This window comes from Chiloscyllium plagiosum, unplaced genomic scaffold (assembly GCF_037043375.1).
Source record: "Chiloscyllium plagiosum isolate Xiang-an unplaced genomic scaffold, Cpla_swu_hap1 HiC_scaffold_31, whole genome shotgun sequence".
Taxonomy (NCBI): domain Eukaryota; kingdom Metazoa; phylum Chordata; class Chondrichthyes; order Orectolobiformes; family Hemiscylliidae; genus Chiloscyllium; species Chiloscyllium plagiosum.
The window spans coordinates 11,539,735-11,559,574 of record NW_028270169.1 but is presented as its reverse complement, the minus strand read 5'-3'; positions in this window follow the sequence as shown (position 1 = coordinate 11,559,574).

The following is a 19,840-nucleotide window of genomic DNA, read 5'->3' as shown; positions in this document are numbered from 1 at the left end:
GTCATTGAAAAAGGCTTACATGGGTGCAAGTGGGTAGAGACTGTCATATATTTTCTGGAATGTGCCTTTGCAAAGGAAGTCTGGAGAAAAATGCAGTGGTTTTTGTCAAGGTTCATCCAGAGCAGCCTTATCTCTATGTGCTCTACGGTACATTCCTCGGGATGCACACCAAGACAAACAACTCTGTAAAAGATGCTCTTTGTTCTGCCCGAAACCTGTTGGTCTTCCAGAGCAAGGAGTTGACCCAGACCAAGTGTTGCAAACTGGCACATTCCAAGATCCAGGACTATGTGCTGAGGGACGCACTAAAGCCTCGGGCAGCTGCAGACAAGGCAGAGTGGGGAAAGACCATCAGCTAAGATGTTTCGGCTGAAGTTAAATGGGTCACCATTCAGTTTTCAGATCCTCCTGCTGCCTCAAATATATGTAAATATAATCCTACAATAATAAGAAATTTATCTGGTGTGTTTCTTGGATCGAGTTAAGCTCCAATGTTTGTATGTTTCTTCATATGCTACTGTACAGAACCAAATTAGTTCAGTGACATGTGTATATATCAAGCTATTTCTTAAGAATAAACTATAGTTCTGAAATTTAAAAAAAGCAAGTGGTTTGTGTTGCGCATTCTTGCTCTCGGTATCCACCTCTTGGAGATTTTGCTGAGTTGTAGCTTCTGATCTAACTTCTGCAATGGCAGACCTGACAATCCTGTATAATTGAGAGTGTGGTGCTGGAAAAGCACAGCAGGTCAGGCAGCATTCGAGGAGCAGGAGAATCAAAGTTTCGGGCAAAAGCCCTTCAACAGCCTTTCCCGATGAAGGACTTTTGCCCGAAACGTCGATTTTCCTGCTTTTCGGATGCTGCCTGACCTGTTGTGCTTTTCCAGCGTGACACTCTTGACTCTGATCTCCAGCATCTGCAGTCCTTACTTTTGCCTACTTAATCCTGTGTAATTGCAGATTTCACAACGAGAAGTTTCTCAATCTCTTTTGAGAGCTCTGGCCCCCACACCACTGACAGCCATTGCTGTAAACCTGGCAATCAACCATTGTCTTCTTTCCAATGCATATTCCTGAAGAGAAGCTGGAAATTGGAATAACTTGGGAGATGGTGGTAGTGTGGTAATGTTACTGAACTAATTATCCAGAAGTTCACGCTAATGCTCTAGGGACATTGGTTTCAATCTCATCATAGTGATTGATGGAATTTGAATTCAATTAGAAAACCTGGAATCTAATTAAGCAGTCAGCATGGCTTCATGAAAGGGTAATCATGTCTAATTCATTAAGAGTTTTTCAAGGACGTCTCAATCAGACGGGATAGAGGGGAACTGTTAGATGTGTTGTATTTGGACATTCAGAATATTTTGGACAAGGTACCTCACAAAAGGCTAACTCGTAAGAGCCCATGGTGTTGGAGGGAGAATATTAAAGTGGAGAGAGAATTGGCTAATGGACAGGAAACAGCAAGTGGGGATAAGGAGTTCTTTTTCAGGTTGGCAACTTGTAACCAATGGGGTCCCACAGGGATCAGTGCTGGAACCGCATCTGTTTGCAATATATTTTAATGATTTGGAGGAAGGAAGTGAATGTACTCTAGCCAAATTTGCAGACGACACAAAAATAGATGGAAAGGCAAGTTGGAAGAAAGATACCAAACATTTTACAGAGAGATAGCAATAGGTTAAATATGTGGGCAAAAAAATTTGGCAAATGGAGTATAATATAGGCAAATGGAGTATAATATAGGAAAATGTGAAGTTGTTCATTTTGGAAAGGAAAAACAAAAGAAGAGAATATTATTTAAATGGAGAAAAGCTGCAGAAAGCTGCAACACAAAGGGATTTGGTGGTACTTGTGCATGAAGCACTGAAAGTTAGCACACGTGCAGCAGGTAATCTTAAGGTTAATGTAACACTGGCCCTTATTTCAAGGAGGTTGGAATATAAGAAAAGGGACATCTTACTGCAAATATACTGGGTGTTGGTCAGATCACATCTGGAGTACTGAGAGCAGTTTTGGTTCCTTATTTAAGGAAAGATATCATTTCATTGGAGGTGTTCAGAGAAGGTTCACTGAGGTAATCTCTGGTACAGAGAGATTGTCTTATGAGCAAAAGCTAAATACATTGGGACTCTACTCACTGGAGTTCAGAAGATTGAGAGGTGATCTAATTGAATTCTTAATAGGATTCTTAAGGGGACTTGACAGGGTAAATGAGAATGTTTCATCTCATGGGACCAGAGGGCATAGTCTCAGAATTAAGGGGCACCAAGTTTGAATCATAAAATCACGTCACAAGCTTTCCCAAAGTCCCCGCCAACTTAACTGGTCAATATGATGGACATTGCTGAGGCTCTGCTATTTCAAATTTTCTAAACACCTCTCTCTCTGTCTGTCTTTAGGTTTGAGGAGGGAAGAAGGGAGGGAGGGTAACACTACATGATGTAATGGTTCTTCGTCACTGAGACCTTCATGATCCCCTTTCTTTGTTCAAATTAATACTGAGATAAGGAGGAATGTCTTCTCTGAGAGGATTGTGGGTCTTTGGAACTCCTTGCCACAAGGAGCTTTGTGGATATTTAAGGGTGAGATAGATTGATTCTTGATCAGTCAGGGAAGATGAATGTCTAGTGATATTACCGCTAGACTGTGAATCCAGAAACTCAGCTAATGTTCTGGGGATCAGGTTTCGAATCATGCCATGGCAGATGGTGGAATTTGAATTCCTTTATAACGAAGAGAAATCTGGAATTAAGAATATATTAATGACAGTGAATCCATTACTGATTATCATTTTTTTTTAAAAAACCCCCATGTGGCTCAGTAATGTGCTTTAGGGAAGGAAATTTGCTACATTTATCTCGTCTGGACTGCATGTGACTCTAGACCCACAGCGTTGTGATTGATTCTCAACTGCTCTCTGAAATGTTCTCAGTTCAAGGACAGCTAGGGGTGGGCAATAAATGCTGGCGAGCGATGCCCACATCTCATGATTAGATTAGATTACTTACAGTGTGGAAACATGCCCATCGGCCTAACAAGTCCACACCGCCGAAGCGCAACCCACTCAGACCCATTCCCCTCCATTTACCCCTTCCCCTAACACTATGGGCAATTTAGCATGGCCAATTCACCTCACCTGCACATTTTTTTTGGATTGTGGGAGGAAACGGAGCACCCAGAGGAAACCCACGCAGACACGGGGAGAATGTTCAAACTCCACACAGAATGTTCAAACTCCAAGGAGAGGTGTTGTGGTAATGTCACTGAATTAGCTATCCAGAATACGGGTTTGAAATCCACCAGGGCGGATGATGAAATTTAAATTCAATGAAATCTGGAGTTGAAGAGCTGGCCTAATGGTGACCATTTAGTCACTGTGAATTGTCATTAAAACACATCTGGTTTAATAATGTCCTTTAGGGAAAGAAATCTGCTGTCATGCGACTTCCGACTCACAGCGATGTGTCTGAACAATTATGGATGGGCAATAAATCACCTGGCCAACGATACCCACATCGAATAAAAACTATCATCAATTGTTGCAAAATCCATCCAGTTCACTAATATCGTAGAGGATAGGAAACTGCTGTCCTTACCTGGTCTGACCTACACATGACTGCAGATCTACATCAAAGTGGTTTACTCTTAACTGCCCTTCAATTGCCCTAAAAAGCCATTCAGTTCAAGGGCAATTAGGGATGAGCAACAAATGCTGGCCTTGCCAGCAATGTCCATAATCCATCAAAGAAAACAAAAGCAAGTCTTTTGGTACACTATCAAGTCAACCATAATAGTGAAATGTTGTTGGCACTTAAGTTATGTGTTCTCGGCTAACTCATTGGATCTTTGGTCTAGCATCCTGCAAAACATTACTGTAAACACAAGCACGGTGTTGGTTGCTTTTTTATTGCTGTCACATTAGATTGAGTCTCTCTTGGTTTGCTGGCTGTTCTTTGCTCTTTTTGCCACCATATTTAATCACAATGTGTTTTTTCTTCTTCTTGAGTTCTGCCATGAGTCTCAGAGATCCAGCAAAAGTCTTCTACCTTCTGCCTAACAAATTTGATTCTGGACTACTTGTTTTCTAAAGGGTAGTTGAACTCTTTCTACTCCCTTAAGGAAGCTGAAATTGGGACATGACTAAGCTGAAAAGTAAGTTTGGTTGATTGCAAACAGTGTACACATTTTCAACTCTCTGGTGTAGCGTAATGTGGAATTTCAGACAGTTATTCCACCTACACTACATATCTGCATCACTATAGGCTGTAGCTTCTGCTCCTTCAGCAAAGGTGGCTTGTCTTGTTAGGGCACTGACCCTAGAGCTTGCAATCAAGCTTAAAGTTAACAGGATATCAATTCACCAAAACAAGTTATGTGAAATATGAGCTGTTGGGGTCACAGATATTACTACGATACCTCAGTTATATTTTCTAAAGGAAATTGCTGTACCATATTATGGTTTTTGCACGTGCAACCTCTTCCTTTTCTGCAATTCCATAACTGTCCATCACTGGGCGAATGATAAGATTCTTGGTAGTGTAGATGAGTATTACCTCAGATTACAACATGATCTTGACCAGATGGGCCAATGGGCTGAGAAATGGCAGATGGAGTTTAATTCAGACAAATGAGAGGTGCTGCATTTTGGGAAAGCAAATCCTAGCAGGACTTATATACTTAATGGTAAGGTCCTAGGGAGTGTTGCTGAACAAAGAGATCTTGGAGTGCAGGTTCATAGCTCCTTGAAAGTGGAGTCAGATAGGATAGTGAAGGTAGATAGGATAGTGAAGGAGGCGTTTGGTATGCTTTCCTTTATTGGTCAGAGTAGAGTACAGGAGTTGGGAGGACATTGGTTAGACCACTGTTGGAATATTGTGAGCAATTCTGGTCTCCTTCCTATTGGAAAGATGTTGTGAAACTTGAAAGGGTTCAGAAATGACTTACAAAGATGTTGCCAGGGTTGGAGGATTTGAGCTATAGGGAGAGCCTGAACAGGCTAGGGCTGTTTTTCCTGGAGTGTCAGAGGCTGAGGGGTGACCTTATAGAGGTTTACAAAATTATGAGGAGCATGGATAGGATACATAGACAAGGTCTTTTCCCTGGGGTCAGGGAGTCCAGAACTAGAGGGCATAGGTTTAGGGTGAGAGGGGAAAGATATAAAAGAGACTTAAGGGACAACTTTTTCACGTAGAGGGTGTAATGTGTATGGAATGAGCTGCCAGAGGACATGGTGGAGGCTGGTATAATTGCAACATTTAAAAGGCATCTGGATGGGTATATGAATAGGAAGGATTTGGAGGGATATGGGCCGGGTGCTGGCAGGTGGGATACATTGGGTTGGGATATCTGGTCAGCATGGACGGGTTGGACCGAAGGGTCTGTTTCCGTGCCACCCAGGTTGATAGGGCTATTAAGAAGGCATATGGTTATGAGGTCATGCTGCAGCTGTACAAAATTTGGGTGCGGCCTCACTTGGTGTATTGAGTCCAGTTCTGGTCCCCCCATTATAGGAAGGATGTGGATGCCTTGGAAAGGGTTCAGAGGAGATTTACCAGGATGTTGCGTGGTATGGAGGGAATGTCTTACGATGAAAGGTTGAGAGATTGGAGGCTGTTTTCATTAGAGAGAAGAAGGTTGAGCAGTGACTTAATTAAGACGTATAAAGATCATCAGAGGGTTAGATTGGGTGGACAGTGAGAGTCTTTTTCCTCAGATGGTGATGGCTAGCACGAGGGGACATAGCTTTAAATTGAGCGGTGATAAATATAGGACAGATGTCAAAGGTAGTTTCTTTACTCAGAGAGTAGTAGGGACGTGGAACACACTGCCTGCAACAGTAGTAGACTCACCAACTTTACAGGCATTTAAATGGTCATTGGATAGGCATATGGACAAGAATGGAATAGTGTAGGTTAGATGGGCTTCAGATTAGTTTCACAAGTTGGCGCAACATCGAGGGCCGTTTTATGTTCTATTTACACTCAGTGCTTAATCTTGAAGTAATGCTGAATTTTAAGACGTTGCTAACCAAAGTGCGGTGATGCTGGGACTGTGAGTAAATTTAAGGATGAGTTTTACCAAATTTTAATTGGTAACGGGTTGAAGAGCTATGGGGGGAGGACGGAAAATGGGGTTGAGAAGCATATCAGCTATGATCGAATGGCGGAGCAGACCCAACGGGCCGAATGGCCTAATTCTGCTCCTAACTCTTGTGAACTTAAGAATGGTCACTTTCATGAAATACAATCTTGCATTCTGTATGAGTTTTCTATTGCCTTAAACCTGCAAGAAAGTAGCTTCCCTTTTTTTTCCCATTTCTTAATTAATTTTAAATCCATATCATTTGCCCTCTGCCTTGTAATTCGTCTTCCTTCAGCTTGTATTTACCAATGCTGTTTTAAATTGATTCATAGATCTGATAGAATGTATACCACAATACGGTTGCACTACTTTATTTACTCTTTATAACTTCATATTCCTGTGATAAAAAATGTGCAGTTACAAACAGAAACCCAGAAGCTGCTCTCACTGATTACCTACTCTTCCAAGTGATGTGCTGATGTAGTCAGCACTCTGACAGCAACTTTTAGAAAACATGTAAAAGAAAATGGAGTTACTCATATATGCTGGACTATCACTGTAAAAAGAGGAACAAAATATGAAGTATAATTGGGTTTTACCTTGACTCTAAGTTGTGACCACTGCCAGGTAACCACTCTGCCCCTGAAAGAAGAACAATTTTACATAATTGTGGAATGTTAAATTTTCATATGATAATAAAACTTCAGTTAACATAATAGGTAAAAATATTTTAAAGTGTTTATATTTCAGCTTTACCTTATTCCCCTGAATACGTCCTCATTTTTATCTCAATCATTGTAAAATTTATTAAGATTGAAATATAATTAGTGCTTTGGCTTCTCAGTTTACTGATTGTGATAATAATTCAACATGATTGGCTCCTTTGCCTACCTGTTGTCATTCACAATTGCTGAATGCCTGGATATCCTCTAGACTTATCAGAAATATCAAAGAAATGTCAGGAAAGGCAAATTACACACTATAGCGATCACTCGATCTTTATAGGTAGCTTTCTTTGAAACCATTGCTAGCCACGATTATTTTCTACAGTTGTACAGCTCAATGAAGTTGGTGATATACCATGGTCAACTTTTAATGCAAACTTGTCGGTTCTGGCTCTGCTCCATTACTTGGTGCTTTAATTTGAGATTTTTCCATTAAAAGGGTTGGGAACATGAGATGGATAGCTAAGATAATGACCCAAATCTTCTGTGAAAAGTAACAGTGTGTTAATGACATATAGTGTTATTAATCCTGAGCATATTTTAAGTAGTCTTCAGACTGCTGATTGTAGCTTGGTGCAAAATACTAAACAACACTGAGCTGGGTAGTGAAATAAATTAGAACATGTCATTTCATCTCAGTGACCGGAATTTGAATTTGGCCATTTTTAGCATATATTTTAAAAAACCTAACTGTTGTTCTAAGCATCAATTTGAAACAACATCCATCTCCAGTGCACAACCAGAGACATATCAACGTGGTGTGGTAGGAGCGGAAATGATTTATAAATCACACATTAGCTTACAAAATTTGTAAAGATTTTTCAAAAAGGTTTCAATAAGGTACCTTTTATCACCAGGTGCCAAAAGGTGAGTTTTTTTAAATCCCTCAGTCAGTTATGCAACAAAGATTTCAAATTCTTTTTTGGCATACAGCTACATCTCACAACTGGAACATTGTACTAATCAGAATTAAGGAGCCAATTAAAAGATTAACTTGAGTAAAAGAAACAGAAATTTTATTACTTACTAGCCCCAAGAAAAATAATAAAATATGACATCAGACATATACCTAACCTCAGAAACAAAGTTTAAAAGGGGTCAGTGTCTAGTATAATGGGATGACAAAGAATACAAAGTTTAAAAAGCCTATAGTATTCTTGAGTTGTCATAGTTGAACCCGAGAGCATGGCATTTAGTTGATGTCTTGTATCCTTGGCAAGAATGAAATTTGTAGAATCCTGTGTACTTGCTGAATGCATGGTTCTTCAATTTGTTCTATCACTGGCTGCTTTCGAGATGATGAGCAGGAAATAGAGAGAGAGAGAGAGAGAGTCTTCCTATTACCAATTCATTTTCATTTCTCTCTGACTGCTGCTCCAAGCAGCTACTGAAATATGCTTCATTTGTGTATTCCTGAATCTCTCCAAGCTGAATAGATGCAACCTTTTCATGCTCAGTATGTGCAGCTTCTCATACAAGTGTAAGTTAAAACAGGGAGATGTGAGTTTTTTAACACCAGACTTGGTTGACTGGTTTCTAGGTCTTCAGATAAAACGGTAATTTAAGTTCAAATCATTTTGTTCATTTCCCATTGGCTCCCCAAACCTGACTCTATCTGTGACCAGATGTTCAACCATTTTAGGCTTTTCCTCGTTAGGAAACATTTTACTCCATGAAGGTTTTAGGTATTAAAGTTAGATGATAGAAGTTGAAAATTGATGGCCCATATTTTACCATTACGTGACAAGCCACGAAGAAACACAAAATAATGGGGCATGGGGTGAGGGCGATAGATTAGCATGGGCATAGAGTTAGTTAAAGATCCAAAGAGAGAGAGAAAGATGGTTCATAATTAGATTGGCAGACTCTTATTAGCAGAATACATGGCCTAGTGATATTGTTGCAGCACTGTTAATCCACAGACTGGGGACCTGAATTTGAATCCTACCAAGGCAGCTGGTGAAATTTGAATTCAATTAAAGAAAACTGGAATTAAGGCTCTAATGATGACCATGAATTCATTGTCGATTGTTGGGGAAAAACCCATCTGGTTCACTAATGTCCTTTAGGGGAGGAAACTGCCATCCTTACCTGGTCTGGACTACATGTGACTCCAGACTCACAGCAATGTGGTTGACTCTTAACTGCCCTCCCAATAAATGCTGGCCAGTGCTGCCCTTATCCTATGAACGAATAAATAAAAAATATTTAAAGCTGCAATCGATTGACATTTGGATTCCAGGGAGCATTGGCCAGGATCAGCTGTAATTTTATTAATGGAAGATAAAGCTCAATGGCTCAGTGACCCTACTCTTGCTTCTATTTCTTAGGAATTTCTACTAGCAACAAGTGATTCAATGCCCAGTTGCTTTTTCTATACAGGAAATTTGATGGTTATTGTATCTGAACACAAAGAAATTTATAAAATCTATGAAACATCTGGTTCAGATAAAAGCTACATCTGCTTTCCTTCCTTCATCTTGTCAGATCACTTTCATCAGAAAGTGATTTACTGAAATCCATCCCAGACATATGGCGTCCATTTGGGACCATTTGAAATAATGCTCAAATAGAAAGAATATTGGCAAAAATTCAACCTACACAAAATAAGGTACCATGGATATCCCTCCTCTTGTGCATAGAATACCAACAAAAATGTCTAATTTTAAGGGTTCTTTGCTTTGCTTTGCTTTGTGAAGAAAGGCCAAGATAACTTAAATAAAAAGCTGCAGATACTGAACAGGTCCAGTAGCATCTATGGAGAGAGAGAGATACTTAAAACTTTAATTCTGTATCCTATCATCAGAACTGGGAAGAGTTAGACATGCAAGCAAATTTTAAGAGGTATTTGAGCAAACACAAGAGAGGAACAGAAAACAACAACGGTGAGAAGGTTAAAAAAGATGAGCTGAAATTCTGTCAGAGAGAACAGCGAATTTATTTCGAGGAGGTCACTTCTGAAAGAGAACTGGCAGTTTCAGAATTAACATTTCAACCAGTGACTTTTCATCTGAACTGAAATATGTTGAAATTGCAAGCAAGCTTTACGCATGGCAATCAATTCTGCTTGCTATTTGTAGTCTCCTCCTGGCACCATTTTCTATTGTCAGTCTTCTGTTAAATGGTGGGTCACTGGTTTAATTCTTGGTTCATGCTGAGCTAGCTAATCTCAGTTGGCCTCAGCATTCTTTGACTAAGGAACAAAGAGAGAAAATCTGCCGGATTTTCAGGTGTAGCCTGATCCTTCATGGAACAGAGTGAGCGAATGCAAGTGCAGTCGTGACTCATTTGGATAGCGCGTGCTGGAAATCAAGCCACTATTACCAAAGTCATCACAAAAGTTAAGGTTTTTAAAAGAACTATGCAAAATGACCAAACTATCTGATTTTCAGGTATCCAGGTGGATAGAAAGTATAGATTAGGTTTCTGTGCTGAACAAGAAATATCAATTTATGGCAGGTTAATAGATTCGAGCTGCATAATTAAATTAAGTAAATTCCACAAATTATAACTCTAAACACTTTTAAACTCCCTTTACATATTCATACATAGACAAACAAAATAGGGAGAAAAAAAAACATAGGGCAGAAGGAAAACAGTTATGTAGTTTTTATTCACAAAATCTGTTGGGTTGGTTCCTGCTGGTCTGAAGGTTTATCTTTAACCTACCTCTTTCTGGATGCTTGCACTGGTTGCAAGAGGCACAAGGTGTCCATTTCACTTATGAAAGGCTTCTGACTTATTTGAATTCAAAGTCACAAATTGCAGCATCTGCCGAAGGAAAGAGAAGATTTTATTTCAGGTTAAAGTGGCTTACTGCAGAGAAGTGACTTTTTGACAGCTGCAAATCTGCTGGCTTTTTTTCTGGTCTGATGATGTTCTCACTATTTTGCTCACAGCCCAAGCTGTTCAGCTACCCAAAAACAAATCACATAGCTGTTGGCAGGCAGAGGATCTTTCCCATTGATAATTAGTCCCTTGTCCATGAACTAATCTGCTTCACTTGTAAACAATCCCTTGGTTCCAGTTCATCTGCCCCCAACTACAGTGTGTTCAGAAAAGGTGTCAAAATCCTGGCTTTCAAAACATGCAGCCTTCCTTGCAAATTCCTGGGTTTCAAAATATTTTTTTCTTGTTTCAGTCCACCGTGGGTGGCACGGTGGCTCAGTGGTTAGCACTGCTGCCTCAGAGCGCCAAGAACCTGGGTTTGATTCCTGCCTCAGGCAACTGTCTGTGTGGAGTTTGCACATACTCCCCATATCTGCGTGGGTTTCCTCCGGGTGCTCCGGTTTCCTCCCACAGTCCAAAGATGTGTATGTTAGGTGAATTGGCCATGCTAAATTGCCCATAGTGGTAGGTGCATTAGTCAGGAGTAAATGTAGGGGAATGGGTTTGGGTGGGTTACTCTTCCGAGGGGCAGTGTGGACTTGTTGGGCCGAAGGGCCTGTTTCTACACTGTAGGGAATCTAATCTAATCTAATTCCAAAAATCATTAAAATACACAACCTTTCCAGAGTACGCATCCCAACTTCACATGAGGACACATCTAGGCTTACACATTAGTAAAGATCCTTTGGGCACGATACTGGAAGGTGTCTCAGCTGGAGTAATATGTCCCAGCAAAGAACTAATATATTCAAAAGAAAGGGGAAGAAATTTAATGAGAGATGTAGAGAGACAATAAAAAAGTAATTTCAACCTCCTGCCACTCTTTTGAAAATTTGGTGAAATTTATTTATTTTTGAAAGACATTAAATTTTTTTCACTTCCCCTTTTATTGAGATCCCTGATGCCATCCAAGCTGAGTGAACAGAGAGGCAATCAGGCAGCAAATAAAGATTATTTGTCTTTTCAACATGTACATTTGTCATCTGAGTAAATATTGCAGTGTCTCTGTAAATTTGTACAGTGGCTTGTAAGGCTCGAAGCCAGCATTAATTATACAAGGAGGTAACTTCTTTTGTACATTTTCTTTCCTCCTGAAAGCACTGTGGTATATGGAAGCTTGTAGCCCTCACTTACTGAGTTTGAGTGACCAATTTTGCAACTGTAAGTCTCAGCAGCAATTCATGCAGTGTATTTGGCAACTTTAGGTTTTGCAAGTTACACGAAAGCTATTTCTTCTTTTTCTCAAATTAACCATAATTTCAAATAATGTCATCTTTAGACTTGGAAATTGGTTCAAAGTGTAAGGAAGCACCATTTGCTAAGTATTAAACAATGCTGTTAATCTGCTAGTTAGCTTCCAAACCCATCATCATTACCATCTAGAAGGACAAGGGAAGCAGATACATGGGAACATCACCACCTGCTAGTTCCCTCCAAGTCATTCACCATTCTGACTTGGAAGTATATCACTGTTCCTTCAGTGTCGCTGGGTCAAATTCCTGAAATTCCTTCCATAACAGCATTGTGGGTCTACCTATGGCACATGGACTTCAGTGTTTCAAGAAGGCAGCTCTCCACCAGCTTCTTAAGAGCAACTAGGGATGGGCAACAAATGCTGGGCCCAGCCAGCAGCCTCCAAATCTCATGAATGAATAAAAAGTTTCCAAATTGTGGAGGAGGAGAAGTAGGGAAGGCATGGCAAGCAAGTGGGAAATAACACAACTGCAGAAACAAAGGAGTTGAAGCACACGATTATCAGGGTATCAAACATTTTAGCAGGCTAACAAGAACTACCCACAGTTTACAAAGGCTAACAAGAAGAAGAGGGAAAACACTCAGGACAAAAGCACAACTAGAGAGAGAATAGGGCCCCTTAAAGGTCAGCAAGGCTGCCTATGTGTGGAACCACAGGAGATGGGGGAGATACTAAATGAGTAGTTTGCATCATTGTTTACAGTGGAAAAGGATATGGAAGATAGAGAACATGGAGAAATAAACTGCAACCTCTCGAATAATGTCCATCTTACAGAGAAGGAGGTGCTGGACATCTTAAAATGCATCAAGGTGGATAAATCCTTGGGACCTGATCAGGTGTACCCTCAATCTCTAAAAGAATCTACAGAATGATTGCTGGGCCCCTTGCTGAGATATTTGTATCATTGATAGCCACAGGTGAGGTGCCGGATGACTGGAGGTTGGTTAATGTGGTGCCATTATTTAAGAAAGGTGGTAAGGAAAAGCCAGCGAACTATAGACCAGTAAGCCTGATATCGGAGGTGGGCAAGTTGTTGGAAAGAATCCCGAGGGACAGGATTTACACATATTTGGAAAGGCAAGGACGATTAGGGATAGTCAACATGGTTTTGTGTCTCACGAACTTGACTGAGTTTTTAAAAGAAACAATAAAGAGGATTGATGTGCAGTGGACATGATCCATATGGACTTCAGTAAAGCATTCGACAAGGTTCTGCATGGTAGACTGGTTAGCAAAGTTAGATCATATGGAATAGAGTGAGAACAAGCTATTTGGTAGAGAACTGGCTCGAAAGTAGAAGACAGAGAGTGGTGGTGGAGAGTTACTATTCAGACTGGAGGCCTGTGACCAGTGGAGTGCCACAAGGATTGGTGCTGGGTCCACTGCTTTTCTTCATTTATATAAATGATTTGGATGTGAACATAGGAGGTATAATTAACAGATAACACCAAAATTGGAGGTGTAGTGGACAGTGAAGAATGTTAACTCAGAGTACAACAGAGTCTTCATCAGGTGGGCCAATGGGCCAAAAACTGGCAGATGGAATTTAATTTAGATAAATATGAGATGCTGCGTTTTGGAAAGGCAAATCAGGGCAGGACTTATACACTTAAAGATAAGGTCCTGGGGAGTGGTGCCGATAAAAGAGACCTTAGAGTGCAGGTTCATAGTTCCTTGAAAGTGGAGTCATAAGCAAACAGGATAGTGAAGAAGGCATTTGGTACGCTTGCAAAACTAGAAGGTGTGAGGGGAAAGATGTAAAAGGGACTGAAGGGGTAACGCAGACGGTGGTGTGTATATGGAACAAGCTGCCAGAGGAAGTGGTGAAAGCTGGTACGATTGCAACATTTATTAGGCATCTGGATGAGTTTATGAATAGGAAGGGTTTAGAGGAAGATGAGCCAAATGCTGGCTGGTGGGGCTAGATTCATTTCGGATATCTGGTGGGCATGGACAAGTTGGACTGAAGGGTCTGTTTCTGTGCTGTATATCCCTATGAATCTATGACTCTACAACTCTATTGCAGTAAAATCTTGCAATATATTCAGTGTTTCAAGATGGCCCCAGAGCATGGCAACACTTTGTGTTTTGCATGCAACAAAGCACTATTCACTGTATTTTTATATCCATCTGACAATAAATCTAAATCTAAAACCTAATCTAAATCTACTTGTGACTAATTTTCTTTTCCAGTGTTTATCTACACCGCTCCCCCCCCTTAACTGTTGCGATTGATTCAGCAGTAATCGCAACTTTTGATAACATGTCCCATACTTGGAAAAGGATATGCATCAACCTTGCCTTTATATTTTCCTAGTACTAATGCTGACTTTATATATACCACCTTATTATTGAATCACCAATCAGCAAAATTAATCTTATACAACTTTTAAAAATAATTTTTTTGCAACCTGTTGTAGACATGTTCTAATGCACCTTTAAGGCAAAAAGCAGTTAACCTCTGACCTTCTGGTCGGGACACTTGTACCACAAAACCTTCTGTTCCAAATTCTGAACATGCTAAACAGTTTAATCACATCGCCCTTCTCCTCTTCTGCTTGCTGAGAATTTTAGTACTATCTGCTGAATATCTGACTTCCTACAACCAATAATCTTGTCAAAGGATTTTTTTTTAAAGAAAGTGAACATTTGGAGTTTCAAATTGGTTTCATCATAAAACTGATGCTAATCCATTGATGTAAAATAAATCAACACATTAATACCAGGTCGACTGAAAGGAAAGGAATTTGAAAGGAATTCTCCTCAAATTAAACAGCAAAATTACTACGAGAAAAAGTATGTTTATTAATGCCATCCTGAATTGAAAGGTTGTAGCTGGCCACAATATGTAAAAAGATACATTCCCGTCCCCATCCCCATCTGCATTCTGTAGAGATCATTTCCTCCGCGACATCCTTGTTAGGTCCACCAACCCACCCTCCACTCCCAACACCTTCCCTTGCCACTGCAAGAGGTGTAAAACCTGCGCCCACACCTTCCCTCTCACCTCCATCCAAGGCCCCAGAGGATTCTTCCACAACCGGCAGAGATTTTCCTGCACATCCATACATGTCATCTGCTGTGTCCGTTGGGAGACAGGACGCCAACTCATGGAATTTCAGGGAACATCTCTGGGATACATGCATCAAATAACCCCACTGCTCTGTAGCCCATCACTACAACTCATCCTCCCATTCTGCCAAGGACATGCAAGTTCTGGGCCTCCTCCACTGACAAATCCAAGCCACCTGACGGCTGGAGGAAGAACACCTCATCTTCCGACTTGAGACATTCCAACCACACAGCATCAACGTCGACTTCACCAATTTCCTCATCACCCCTCCCCACACTTCGTCCTAGATCCAACCCTCCAACTCAGCATCGCCTTGCTGTGGTTCTGTTCGCCGAGCTGGAAGTTTTTGTTGCAAACGTTTCGTCCCCTGGCTAGGCGACATCATCAGTGCTTGGGAGCCTCCTGCGAAGCGCTTCTTTGATGTTTCCTCCGGTGTTTATAGTGGTCTGTCCCTGCCGCTTCCGGTTGTCAGTTTCAGCTGTCCGCTGTAGTGGTTGGTATATTGGGTCCAGGTCGATGTGTTTGTTGATGGAGTTTGTGGATGAATGCCATGCCTCTAGGAATTCCCTGACTGTTCTCTGTCTGGCTTGCCCTTCAGCATCGCCTTCTTGAAGTGCCCTACCTGTCCACCTTCTAACCCACCTATCCGCTCCTCCGACCTTTCACCATCAAACCCCACCTGCATCTACCTATTGCCTTCCCAGCTACCTTCATCCCAACTCCACCCTCCTATTTATCTCTCAGCCCCCTTACCCCTCTTCACCACATTCCTGATGAAGGGCTTACGTCTGAAACAGCGACTCTCCTGGTCCTCGGAAGTTGCCTGACCTGCTGTGCTTTTCCAGCACCACATTTTTCGACAATATGTGAAGGTTACAATCTCTGAATGTAGCTCGTTTGGAACAAATAAATAAAACATACTGTAGTGATTGGAATGAGGCTGATCAGGTGGATCTCACTGAGTAGGAGTTTCTTGATTGGAGCTGTTAACCTCGCTAATTTGGTTCCTACTTACACTGACAGATAGGAAAGCATTTCTTCTGCACTGCACCAAAACCACGAATCAAAACAGCTTTAAAGAACGCCCACACTTCACCATCATTATATTTCCATTTCCACCCTTAGCAACTTGGTGTTGTTTTAAAGTTTACAGCAAAGTTATTGCTAGATTTGTACCATGACCAGATTCTTTCAGAAATTGGATGTGATAAACCAAAACTCATATCACACAGCAAAGATGTTTGCAGCCAATTTAAAGACATGACTTTTTGAACATCCCTGTCCTGGATGTGAAAAGGTAGCTCTCCAACTTATTAACCCAGCCAGCTCCATTTCCTTCAAGCAATAATTTAAAAGAAGGGTTATTAAAACATTAATGTGTAACACTCACAGAGGTAGGTTCAAGAGTGACACAGAGAAAATAGGCTTTGCAAAATGTTGTTTGTGTTAATGCAACAACACAAAAAAAAGCATTGCCAATCATTTGAAACACATCTGTTCATTGATCGCTGGTTGCTCACATTGACAAGAGGTCAATGAGCTTATTTTGGTAATTAAGCATCCATTACTGAAAGCTGTAATTTTCCAAAACTGCAAACATCAAAAATCATTTTGTGTTTCCTCATTGGTCTGGAAAATAAAGTTGCATTTTAAGTTTTTTAAAAACACTTCCCCAAAAATGATGTATAAATGTTAATTTATTTTTCTTATGCTTCATCAGCATGCTGTATAGCAACAGCTCTCTGTAATTAGGAGACTGTATGAATTTTAACATGAATACAGTTGTTTAATGATGATTGAAGTTTTAATTGATTTCATTAGTATCAGCATTGATTTCCTGTGGTGTTACTAAGGGAAGTGGGAAAAATGTCTTTTTTAGTGTTTGTCTCCTACTTGTTCATTCTGTCTCCTATTCTCTCCATGTCATCCACCTTTTTATTCTGTCTCAAGATATAAATCTGATGCTTTTTTCATTGTCATATGTTTCTATACAATTTACACACAGTCTTTCTTTAAAAGAAACAATCTTCAATGCATTATTTATGGAAACTAATACTGTCACTTACATGATGTTTAAAATGCATCATAACAGTTTTACGAATTAAATGAACATCTTTAAATACCATCAGAGTGGCAGTCAAAGCTAAATTCTTACACTGAATTGAGCATAATATTGAATTTTTTAGGATAGCTTTCAATCCTTTTCAAATTATCACACAGGATAAAATAAAGGGAAAGTAGTTATAATCAACAGTTCAATCTGACATGGATATGAGTTGGATGTTATTCCAAAGACTTTGCAGCTGTGTCAGAGCAGCCTATGTGCTTCATGAAGCTTTTCTTTTTTTCTTTCCCTCAACTACATCTTAGTGCAGCCACAGGGTCTGGCACTGGGATGGAGGGGAGGGAGCCTGCTCTGCAGTGGATCCCATTGGCCTTGGAAGTTTGGTCAGACATCCCTGGATGTGCTTGTGTCTAGAGGGCCAAGGTGTACTGCACCTGTCCTCCCAGAGGCAAATTCACCCTCCTCAGCTTGAACTCCCATAAGGCTGAGGGTGGAGTTGGAAGCCTGGACACCTCTCAATTCTTGAGAATAGACTCCTGGATGGGGAGACTTTGGAGGGGGTGAGAACAAGGGTTGCATTCTGTCTGTGGCTCCTCCTCCAGCTATGTGCCTACTGACTTTGCATTGTCTCCTTGGGAGGAAGGTGTGCCTTTAGAGAGGGTCAAAGCCCCACATTTCCCCCCTCCAGCCCTGTCTCCATGCAGTTGATGCTGATCACCATTGGCTAGAGAAATAGAGTTCAGATCTGTGCATATATCCAGCTGATTCTGAGTGTGCTGGACCTGGGTCTCCATGGCAGCCACCAACCTGTTCATGGAAGAAGCCAGATGCTTGCAAGCCTGGTTCTTTGTATCAGGATGCCCAGTATCCCCAACTGCTCCTGTGTCCATTTGTGCATTTGGATGACGTCTCCTACTGGTAACACTGTGGGGTCCTCTCTCTAGGGCGGAGTGATACCAAGACTCTGGAAGTCCTAAGAGTGCCAGTGGCCTGGGCTACTTCTTTCTCAACCAGCTGTGGAGATGTGGTGCTGAAGTGTTCACCAGCAGGTGCTCCAATACCTAAAATACCCAACAAGGTGCCAATTTCAGACTGGGTAGTGGGTGCAGGGGATAGCATTGCTGGTGCTTCCTCTGAGACATCTGTGCTTTTATCCTTTGAGGTGGAGGGGATGTTTGTGAGGCCACCCTCTTGACTGCAGAGACTATGGACATGCTAGTCATACCTGCGATAGACAAAAGAAAGAAGGATATTATTAAATTGGAAAAGGTGCAGAAAAGGTTTATCATGATGTAACTGGGATCGGAGGGTTTGAGATATAAAAAGAGGCTGGATAGGCTGGGACTTTTTTCCCTGGAGGGTAGGAGAATGAAGGGTGCCCTTACAGAGGTTTATAACATCATGAGAGGCATAGATAACGTGAATAGCCAAGGTCATTTCCCTAGAGTAGGGTAGGTTCAAAACTAGAGGGCATAGGATTAAGGTGAGAGTGGAAAGATTTAAAAAGGATTTGAGGGGCAACTTTTCCACACAGAGGATAGTGAGTATATGGAATGAATTGCCAGAGGAAGTGATAGCTGCAGGTACAGTTACAAAGTTTAAAAAACAATTGGACAGGTACATGAATAGGAAAGGTTTAAACAGATATGGGTTAAACACAGGCAAATGAGACTAGTTTAGTTCAGGAAACATGGTCAGCACGGACAAGTTGGACTGAAGGTTCTCCTTCTGTGCTGTATGATTCTACGACCTCATCTACAATTTGTCATACAGAAATCAGTTTTTTTCTTGAAACCAAAATCAAAAATACTTGCCACCTAGTGGAAGAAGTAAGTCAAGCATCTCTAGCTGATGGGCTTTTGTTTTAATCAATCCAATTAGTGATATTACTACATACCTCTGGAGCAGGTGCGACTTGAACCTAGACCTCCTAGCTCAAAAGCTAGGGGACACTACCATTGTGTACAAGAGCCCTCGGGCTGATGGGAAGGTTGGGTTTGATGTCACTCACAGATATGTTAATTGTTTTAACCCTTGTGCTTTTTAATTAAGTTGTTTATATTCAATTTAGACTACATGTAGTTCTTCTATAACGCAATGGTTGCATTCTTGTACAACCTTGCATTACAGAAAAATCGAGCTTTAGAAACAGCACTTAAAATGTTGCCGATGTAATCACATTACAGTTAGCACACGTTTTAAGCATTTGCACTTTAGAAACAGTATCCCCAATTCATCAATCGTGATAATGTGTGTTATAGTAGTACGACCTGTATTTTCTAATCAATGTCATTATGTATCTGAAATAGCTGCACAGAGGCCAGTTACCATCACCAAGTCACTGTTTATTTACTAGTGCTCAGTATACTGGCAGTGGCCAGCCAGCCCAGAGTCAGTCTCACACTGAGGAAATCCTAATCTCCTGGTTATGTTGGCCAGCCAAGGATTTCCTGATTGGCCCAGGTTAACAACCCCAATCAAGATCCCCGTAGTCAATGAGATCCACCAGGTTCCAATCACTGCAGTATGAAAATAGAAATTCCTGGAAAAACTCAGCTGATCTGGCAACATCCATGGAGAAAGATCAGAGTTAACGATTCAGGTCCAGTGACTCTGCTAAAGAAGGATCACTGGATCTAAAACATTAACTCTGATTTCTACAGATGCTGCCAAACCCATTGAGTTTTTCCACAACTTCTGTTTTTGTTTCTGATTTCCTGCATCGGAAGTTATTTTGGTTCACGATTA